The sequence below is a fragment of the Oncorhynchus masou genome, unplaced genomic scaffold, assembly GCF_036934945.1.
Source record: "Oncorhynchus masou masou isolate Uvic2021 unplaced genomic scaffold, UVic_Omas_1.1 unplaced_scaffold_969, whole genome shotgun sequence".
Taxonomy (NCBI): Eukaryota; Metazoa; Chordata; class Actinopteri; order Salmoniformes; family Salmonidae; genus Oncorhynchus; species Oncorhynchus masou.
Genome location: NW_027016195.1, coordinates 219,521 through 228,590, shown reverse-complemented (window position 1 = coordinate 228,590; position 9,070 = coordinate 219,521). Strand labels below are relative to the sequence as shown.

At 48.1% G+C, this 9,070-nt stretch overlaps 1 pseudogene; it reads left to right on the top strand.

Annotated features, from left to right (window-relative positions):
* Positions 1-1,627: 1,627 nt before the first annotated feature.
* The window catches only part of LOC135538463 (copine-5-like), an 86,253-nt pseudogene continuing 78,810 nt past the window's right edge, over positions 1,628-9,070 (top strand).

The following is a 9,070-nucleotide window of genomic DNA, read 5'->3' as shown; positions in this document are numbered from 1 at the left end:
CATTTTCCTTTTATTTGAAATGAATGTCGCCAACAAAACAAGGAAACGACCGTGAAGCTTAACTTGGGCAATAGTGCCACTAACAAAGATAACTTCTCACAAATGTGAAAGGAAATAAATACTGCCTCAGTGTGATTCCCAATCAGAGACAACGATAGACAGCTGCCTCAGATTAAGAACCACACCCTGCCAAACACAAAGAAATAGAAAACATAGAAATAAAGACTAGAATGCCCACCCACGTCACACCTTGGCCGAACCAAAATAAATAAAAATAAAAGAGAATAAAAACCTCTCTATGGCCAGGGCGTGACAATAGGATACATTATATACATATGAGATGTGTAATGTGAGATATGTAAACATTCTTAAAGTGGCATTATTAAAGTGACTACTCGTGATCCATTTATTAAAGTGGCCAATGATATCAAGTCTGTAGGTAGGCACATGCCTCTCTGTGCTGGTGGTGGCTGTTTATTAACAATCTGATGGCCTTGAGATAGAAGCTGATTTTCAATCTGTCCCAGCTTTGATGCACTTGTACTGACCTCGCCTTCTGGTTGAAGTGGGGTGAACCGGCAGAGTCTCGGTTGGTTATTGTCCTTGATTAACTTTTTGGCCTTCCTGTGACATCGGGTGTTATAGGTGTCCTGGAGGGCAGGTAGTTTGGTCCCGGTGATGCGTTGTGCAGACCGCACCACCCTCTGGAGAGCCCTGCGCTTGTGGACGGTGCAGTTGCCGTACCAGGCGGTGATACAGCCCGACAGGATGCTCGCGATTGTCTGTGTGCGTGGACCATTTCAGTTTGTGATATGTACACCAAGGAACTTAATTTTCTACCTTCTCCCCTGCTGTCCTGTCGATGTGGATAGGGGGGTGCTCCCTTTGCTGTTTCCTGATGTCCACGATCATCTCTTTTGTTTTGCTGACATTGAGTGAGAGGTTATCAACCTGACTACCTCAATCAGCCTGACTAACCGGTGTCTGTATGTAGCCTCGCTACTTTTATAGCCTCGCTACTGTATATAGCCTCCCTACTGTACATAGCCTGTCTTTTTACTGTAGTTTTATTTCTTTACCTACCTATTGTTCACCTAATACCTTTTTTGCACTATTAGTTAGAGCCTGTATTAAACATTTCACTGTAAGGTCTACACCTGTTGTATTCGGCGCAAGTGACAAATAAACTTTGATTTGATTTATTTTTCTGACACCACACTTCGAGGGCCCTCATCTCCTCCCTGTATGCCATCTCTTCATTGTTGGCAATCAAGTCTACCACTCTTGTGTCGTCTGATGATTGAGCCGGAGGCGTGCATGGCCACGCATTCGTGGGTGAACAGGGAGTACAACAGGGGCTGAGAACACACCCTTGTGGGGCCCCAGTGTTGAGGAGATCAGCAGAGTGGAGATGTCGTTCCTACCTTCACCACCTGGGGGCGCCCTGTCAGGAAGTGTGGGACCCAGTTGCACAGGGCAGGGGTCAAGACCCAGGGACTCAAGCTTAATGATGAGTTTGGAGGGTACTATGGTGTTGAATGCTGAGCTGTAGTCAATGAAAAGCATTCTTACATAGGTATTCCTCTTGTCCAGATGGGTTAGGGCCCACAGTCATTGGGAGCGGGCCATGTCGGTGGCACTGAATTGTCCTCAAAGCGTGCAAAGAAGTTGTTTAATTTGTCTGGAAGCAAGACGTTGATGTCCGCGACGGGGCTGGTTTTGTTTTTGTAATCCGTGATTGACTGTAAACCCTGCCACATACGTCCGGTGTTTGAGCCGTTGAATTGCAACTCCACTTTGTCTCTATACTGATGCTTTGCTTGTTTGATTGCCTTACGGAGGGAATAACTACACTGTTTGTATTCGGCCGTATTCCCAGTTGCCTTGCCCAGATTAAATGCGGTGGTATGTGCTTTCAGTTTTGCTGCGAATGCTGCCATCAATCCACGGTTTCTGGTTAGGGAATGTTTTAATAGTCTCAGTGGGCACAACATCTCCTATACAATTTCTCATGAACTCGCTCACCGAGACAGCATATACGTCAATGATGTTCTCTGAGGCTACCGGAAACATATCCCAGTCCACGTGATCGAAGCAATCTTGAAGCGCGGAATCCAATTGGTCAGGCCAGCATAGGATAGACCTAAGCATGGGTGCTTCCTGTTTTAGTTTCTGCCTATAGGCGGGGAGCAACAAGATGGAGTCATGGTCAGATTTGCCAAAAGGAGGGTGGGGGAGGGCTGTGTATGCATCGCGGAAGTTAGAGTAGTAATGGTTGAGCATGTTACTCGCTTGTGTACTGCAATTGATATGCTGATAGAATTTAGGTAGCCTTGTTCTCAGATTAGCTTTGTTAAAATCCCCAGCTACATTAAATGCAGTCTCAGGATATATGGTTGTTGCATAAAGTCCAGTGATGTTCCTTGACGGCCATTTTGGCATCCTCTTGCGGGGGGATATACACAGCTGTGACGATAACCAAGGAGAATTCTCTTGGGAGATAATACAGTCGGCATTTGATTTTGAGGAATTCTAGGTCAGGTGAACAAAAGGACTTGAGTTCCTGTGTGTTGTTACAATTACACCATGAGTCGTTAATCATGAAACATACACCCCCGCTCTTCTTCTTACCGGAGGGATGTTTATTCCCGTTGCACTGAAAATCCCGTTGGCTGTACTGACTCCAAAGGCATGTCCCCAGCTAGCCATGTTTCCTTGAAACAGACTATGTTACAATCCCGGATATCTCTTTGGAAAGCATCTCTTGTCCTGATATCGTCGACTTTGTTAACTTGGGACTGGACATTAGCGAGTAGTATCCTCGGAAGCGGTGGGTGGTGTGCGCACATCCGTAGCCTCACTAGAAGACCGCTCCGGCACCCTCTCCTCCGGCGGTGTTGTTTTGGGTCGGCCTCTGGAATCAGTTCAAATGCCCTGGGAGGTGCAGACAAAGGATCCGCTATCGGCGCACATTTTAGTTCACATGCTTTAGTTCACACGCTTTAGTTCATATGCTTTAATTCACATGCTTTACTTCACTTAAGTTCACAGAGACGAGAGGAGAGGAGAGTGGAGGAGAGAGAGTAGAGTAGAGTAGAGTAGAGTAGAGTAGAGTAGAGTAGAGTAGAGAGAGGAGAGGGGAGAGGAGAGGAGAGGAGAGGAGAGGAGAGGAGGAGAGGAGAGGAGAGGAGAGGAGAGGAGAGGAGAGGAGAGGAGAGGAGAGGAGAGGAGAGGAGAGGAGAGGAGGGAGAGGAGAGGGAGAGGAGAGAGTTCACATGCTTTATTTAATATGCTTTAGTTTCTCTGTTCAGTTGAAAACATTGGCCAATTGTTACTGAGGGGACTATCCTGGTTAAATAAATGACAATGAAATTAAAGTAAACACAGCGACTTTGTTGTGTTTTTTCTTTCCCTGTACATACAGGCAAGTGTTTCTGTTGCGTAACGACACCAACAGTTCTCACACTGTGAGGAAGTAGAGTTTCCTCTCTGCGTGATGAAGAGGAAAAAAGAGAGAGACAGAGAGAAGGAGACAGAAATAGAGGGGAGATAGGGAGCAAGAGGGAGAGAGATACAGAGAGAAGGAGACATAAATAGAGGGGAGATAGGGAGCAAGAGGGAGAGAGATACAGAGAGAGGAGACAGAAATAGAGGGGAGATAGGGAGCAAGAGGGAGAGAGATACAGAGAGAAGGAGACAGAAATAGAGGGGAGATAGGGAGCAAGAGGGAGAGAGATACAGAGAGAAGGAGACAGAAATAGAGGGGAGATAGGGAGCAAGAGGGAGAGAGATACAGAGAGAAGGAGACAGAAATAGAGGGGAGATAGGGAGCAAGAGGGAGAGAGATACAGAGAGAAGGAGACATAAATAGAGGGGAGATAGGGAGCAAGAGGGAGAGAGATACAGAGAGAAGGAGACAGAAATAGAGGGGAGAGAGAGAGAGTTAATTAATTAATTATCTGGCTGTAATTAAATTCAAAGAGGATAGTTTCCTGTTGCACTTTACAAGACAGATGAGCTAAGAGCTTTGAGCAACCAGCCATTGTAATGTTTTTATATCGTTGTACTTTAAATCGGTGGCAGTGTATCAGCGTTTTGTTACTTGTCGTGTTTTTGTGGACCCCAGGAAGAGTAGCTGCTGCTTATACAAAAGCTAAATGGGGATCCAACTAAACAAACAAACAAAGACAGAGGAGCCGTAGTAGTAGCATCCAGTCAGCCATTACAACACTGATCATTGACCTCCACTAATCAAATACTGTGTTTATCTGCTGCTGGGTCTCTACAAGAGAGGAGAGGATAGAGGAGAGAGAGGAGACAGCAGATGAGAGGGGTGGAGAGAGGAGGGAGAAGATGAGAGAGAGGAGAAGAAGGAGAGAGGAGAGGATAGAGGAGAGAGGAGAGGATAGAGGTGAGAGGAGAGATAGAGAGGAGAGGAGACAGCAGATGAGAGGGGTGGAGAAAGGAGAGGAGAAGATGAGAGAAGGGAGAGGAGAGGATAGAGGAGAGAGAGGTTAGGAGACAGCAGATGAGAGGGGTGGAGAGAGGAGAGGAGAAGATGAGAGAAGGGAGAGGAGAGGATAGAGGAGAGAGGTTAGGAGACAGCAGATGAGAGGGGTGGAGAGAGGAGAGGAGAAGATGAGAGAGAGAGAGGAGAAGGAGAGAGGAGATGAGAGAGAGAGGGGAGATAGCAGAGGAGAGGAGAGAGAGAAGAGAAGAAAGAGTAGAAAGGAAAGTGAGGAGAGAGAGGGGAGATAGCAGAGGAAAGGAGAGAGAGAAGAGAAGAAAGAGGAGAGGAAAGTGAAGAGAGAGAGGGGAGAGAGGGGAGATAGCAGAGGAGAGAGGCAAGTGAGGAGAGAGAGAAGAGAAGAAAGAGAAGAGAGGAAAGTGAGGAGAGAATAGGAGAGAGAGAGAGAGGAATAAAATTTGGGCTGCTTTCTTACAAACTGCATAAAATATTATGATTATTTTTGTCACAACTCTCTCTCTCCATATCTCTCTTCCCCCTTCCTCTCTATCTGTCCTCCTCTAGTTTGGGAGAACGGAGGTGATTGACAACACTCTAAACCCAGACTTTGTCAGGAAGTACATCCTGGACTACTTTTTTGAGGAGAAGCAGAATCTACGCTTTGACGTGTGAGTAGTTATTCTCTTTGATCTGGTCCTCGGAGGACTCACCAGGCAGACAGGTAGGGAGTGTGTGTGAGTTTTTACATGTGATGTGCCGTTTCTTCCCAACCCAACCTTCCTTTCCATCCTCCTATCTCTCCTTGTACCTTCTTTCTCTTTCCTTCATCTCTCCCCTACTTCCTCTCTTCCTACTATCCTTCTCTCTCCCATCTTGCCCTCTTTTCTCCCTTTCCTCCACCAACTCTCTCCTGTGTAATAAATAATCAATCGTTATTCTCCTCTGTCTTGATTGCCATGTGTTGTTGAGATTAGGGAGGAAGAGAATGATCAATATTTTATATCATGGTTTTATCCTCATACTGCCTGAAGTCCCAGCAGAGTCCCATAATAATTATAGTCCTCCCCGCTCCCTCCTCCATCCTACCTACTATATACTCTTTCCCTCCTCCCTCCTCCATCCTACCTACTATATCCTCTTCCCTCCCTCCTCCTCCATCCTACCTACTATATCCTCTTCCCTCCCTCCTCCTCCATCCTACCTACTATATCCTCTTTCCTCCTCCTCCATCCTACCTACTATATCCTCTTTCCTCCTACCTCCTCCATCCAACCTACTATATCCTCTTCCCTCCTCCCTCCTCCATCCTACCTACTATATCCTCTTCCCTCCTCCTCCATCCATCCTACCTACTATATCCCCTTTCCCGCCTCCATCCTACCTACTATATCCTCTTTCACCCCTCCTCCCACCGCCATCCTTCCTACTATATCCCTCTTTCCCTCCTCCCTCCTCCATCCTACCTACTATATCCTCTTTCCCTCCTCCTCCATCCTACCTACTATATCCTCTTTCCTCCTCCTTCCTCCATCCTACCTACTATATCCTCTTTCCTCCTCCCTCCTCCATCCTACCTAGTATAACCTCTTTCCCTCCTCTATACTCCGTAACTACCTACTATGTCCACTTTCCATCCTCCTCCCTCCTCCATCCTACCTACTATATCCTCTTTCCCTCCTCCCTCCTCCATCCTACCTACTATATCCTCTTTCCCTCCTCCCTCCTCCATCCTACCTACTATATCCACTTTCCCTCCTCCTCCCTCCTCCATCCTACCTACTATATTCTCTTTCCCTCCTCCCTCCTCCATCCTACCTACTATAACCTCTTTCCCTCCTTGATACTCCGTCCTACCTACTATATCCTCTTTCCCTCCTCCTCCCTCCTCCATCCTACCTACTATATCCTCTTTCCCTCCTCCCTCCTCCATCCTACCTACTATATCCTCTATCCCTCCTCCTCCATCCTACCTACTATATCCTCTTTCCCTCCTCCCTCCTCCATCCTACCTACTATATCCTCTTTCCTTCCTCCCTCCTCCGTCCTACCTACTATATCCTCTTTCCCTCCTCCCTCCTCCATCCTACCTACTATATCCACTTTCCCTCCTCCTCCCTCCTCCATCCTACCTACTATATTCTCTTTCCTCCTCCCTCTCCTCCATCCTACCTACTATATCCTCTTCCCTCCTCCCTCCTCCATCCTACCTACTAAATCCTCTGTCCCTCCTCCCTCCTCCATCCTACCTACTATATCCTCTTTCCCTCCTCCCTCCTCCATCCTACCTACTATATCCTCTTTCCCTCCTCCCTCCTCCATCCTACCTACTCTATCCACTTTCCCTCCTCCTCCCTCCTCCATCCTACCTACTATATCCTCTTTCCCTCCTCCCTCCTCCATCCTACCTACTATATCCTCTTCCCTCCTCCCTCCTCCATCCTACCTACTATATCCTCTTTCCCTCCTCCCTCCTCCATCCTAACTACTATATCCTCTTTCCCTCCACCTCCTCCATCCATCCTACCTACTATATCCCCTTCCCCGCCTCCATCCTACCTACTATATCCTCTTTCCCTCCTCCTCCCTCCTCCATCCTTCCTACTATATCCTTTTTCACTCCTCCCTCCTCCATCCTACCTACTATATCCTCTTCCCCACTCCCTCCTCCACCTTTCCCTCCTCCTCCATCCTACCTACTATATCCTCTTTCCCTCCTCCTCCATCCTACCTACTATATCCTCTTTCCCTCCTCCTCCATCCTACCTACTATATCCTCTTTCCCTTCTCCTCCATCCTACCTACTATATCCTCTTTCCCTCCTCCCTCCTCCATCCTACCTACTATAACCTCTTTCCTCCTTGATACTCCGTCCTACCTCCTATATCCACTTTCCATCCTCCTCCCTCCTCCCTCCTCCATCCTACATACTATAACCCTTTCCCTCCTCCCTCCTCCGTCCTACCTACTATATCCACTTTCCATCCTCCTCCCTCCTCCATCCTACCTACTATATCCTCTTTCCCTCCTCCCTCCTCCAACCTACCTACTTTATCCTTCCCTCCTCCCTCCTCCGTCCTACCTACTATATCCTCTTTCCCTCCTCCTCCCTCCTCCATCCTACCTACTATATCCTCTTTCCTCCTCCTCCATCCATCCTACCTACTATATCCCCTTTCCCGCCTCCATCCTACCTACTATATCCTCTTTCCCTCCTCCTCCCTCCTCCATCCTTCTTACTATATCCTCTTCCTTCCTTCCTCCCTCCTCCATCCTACCTACTATATCCTCTTCCCCCTCCTCCCTCCTCCATCCTACCTACTATATCCTCTTTCCCTCCTCCTCCATCCTACCTACTATATCCTCTTCCCCACTCCCTCCTCCATCTTTTCCCTCCTCTTCCCCACTCCCTCCTCCACCTTTCCCTCCTCCTCCATCCTACCTACTATATCCTCTTTCCTCCTCCTCCATCCTACCTACTATATCCTCTTTTCCTCCTCCTCCATCCTACCTACTATATCCTCTTTCCTTCTCCTCCATCCTACCTACTATATCCTCTTTCCCTCCTCCCTCCTCCATCCTACCTACTAAACCTCTTTCCCTCCTTGATACTCCGTCCTACCTCCTATATCCACTTTCCATCCTCCTCCCTCCTCCCTCCTCCATCCTACATACTATAACCTCTTTCCCTCCTCCCTCCTCCGTCCTACCTACTATATCCACTTTCCATCCTCCTCCCTCCTCCATCCTACCTACTATATCCTCTTCCCTCCTCCCTCCTCCAACCTACCTACTTTATCCTCTTCCCCTCCTCCCTCCCTCCGTCCTACCTACTATATCCTCTTTCCCTCCTCCTCCCTCCTCCATCCTACCTACTATATCCTCTTTCCCTCCTCCTCCATCCATCCTACCTACTATATCCCCTTTCCCGCCTCCATCCTACCTACTATATCCTCTTTCCTCCTCCTCCCTCCTCCATCCTTCTTACTATATCCTCTTCCTTCCTCCCTCCTCCATCCTACCTACTATATCCTCTTCCCCCTCCCTCCTCCATCCTACCTACTATATCCTCTTTCCCTCCTCCTCCATCCTACCTACTATATCCTCTTTCCTCCTCCTCAATCCTACCTACTATATCCTCTTTCCATCCTCCCTCCTCCATCGTACCTACTATATCCTCTTTCCCTCATCCCTCCTCCATCCTACCTCTTTCCCCTCCTCCCCCTCCTCCACCCTACCTACTATATCCTCTTTCCTCATCCCTCCTCCATCCTACCTTCTATATCCTCTTCCCTCCTCCATCCTACCTCTTTCCCTCCTCCTCCCTCCTCCACCCTACCTACTATATCCTCTTTCCATCCTCCCCCTCCTCCATCCTACCTACTATATCCTCTTTTCTCATCCCTCCCATCCTAACTTCTATATCCTCTTCCCTCCTCCATCCTACCTCTTCCCTCCTCCCTCCCTCCTCCACCCTACCTACTATATCCTCTTTCCATCCTCCCTCCTCCATCCTACCTACTATATCCTCTTTCCCTCATCCCTCCTCCATCCTAACTTCTATATCCTCTTCCCTCCTCCATCCTACCTCTTTCCTCCTCCTCC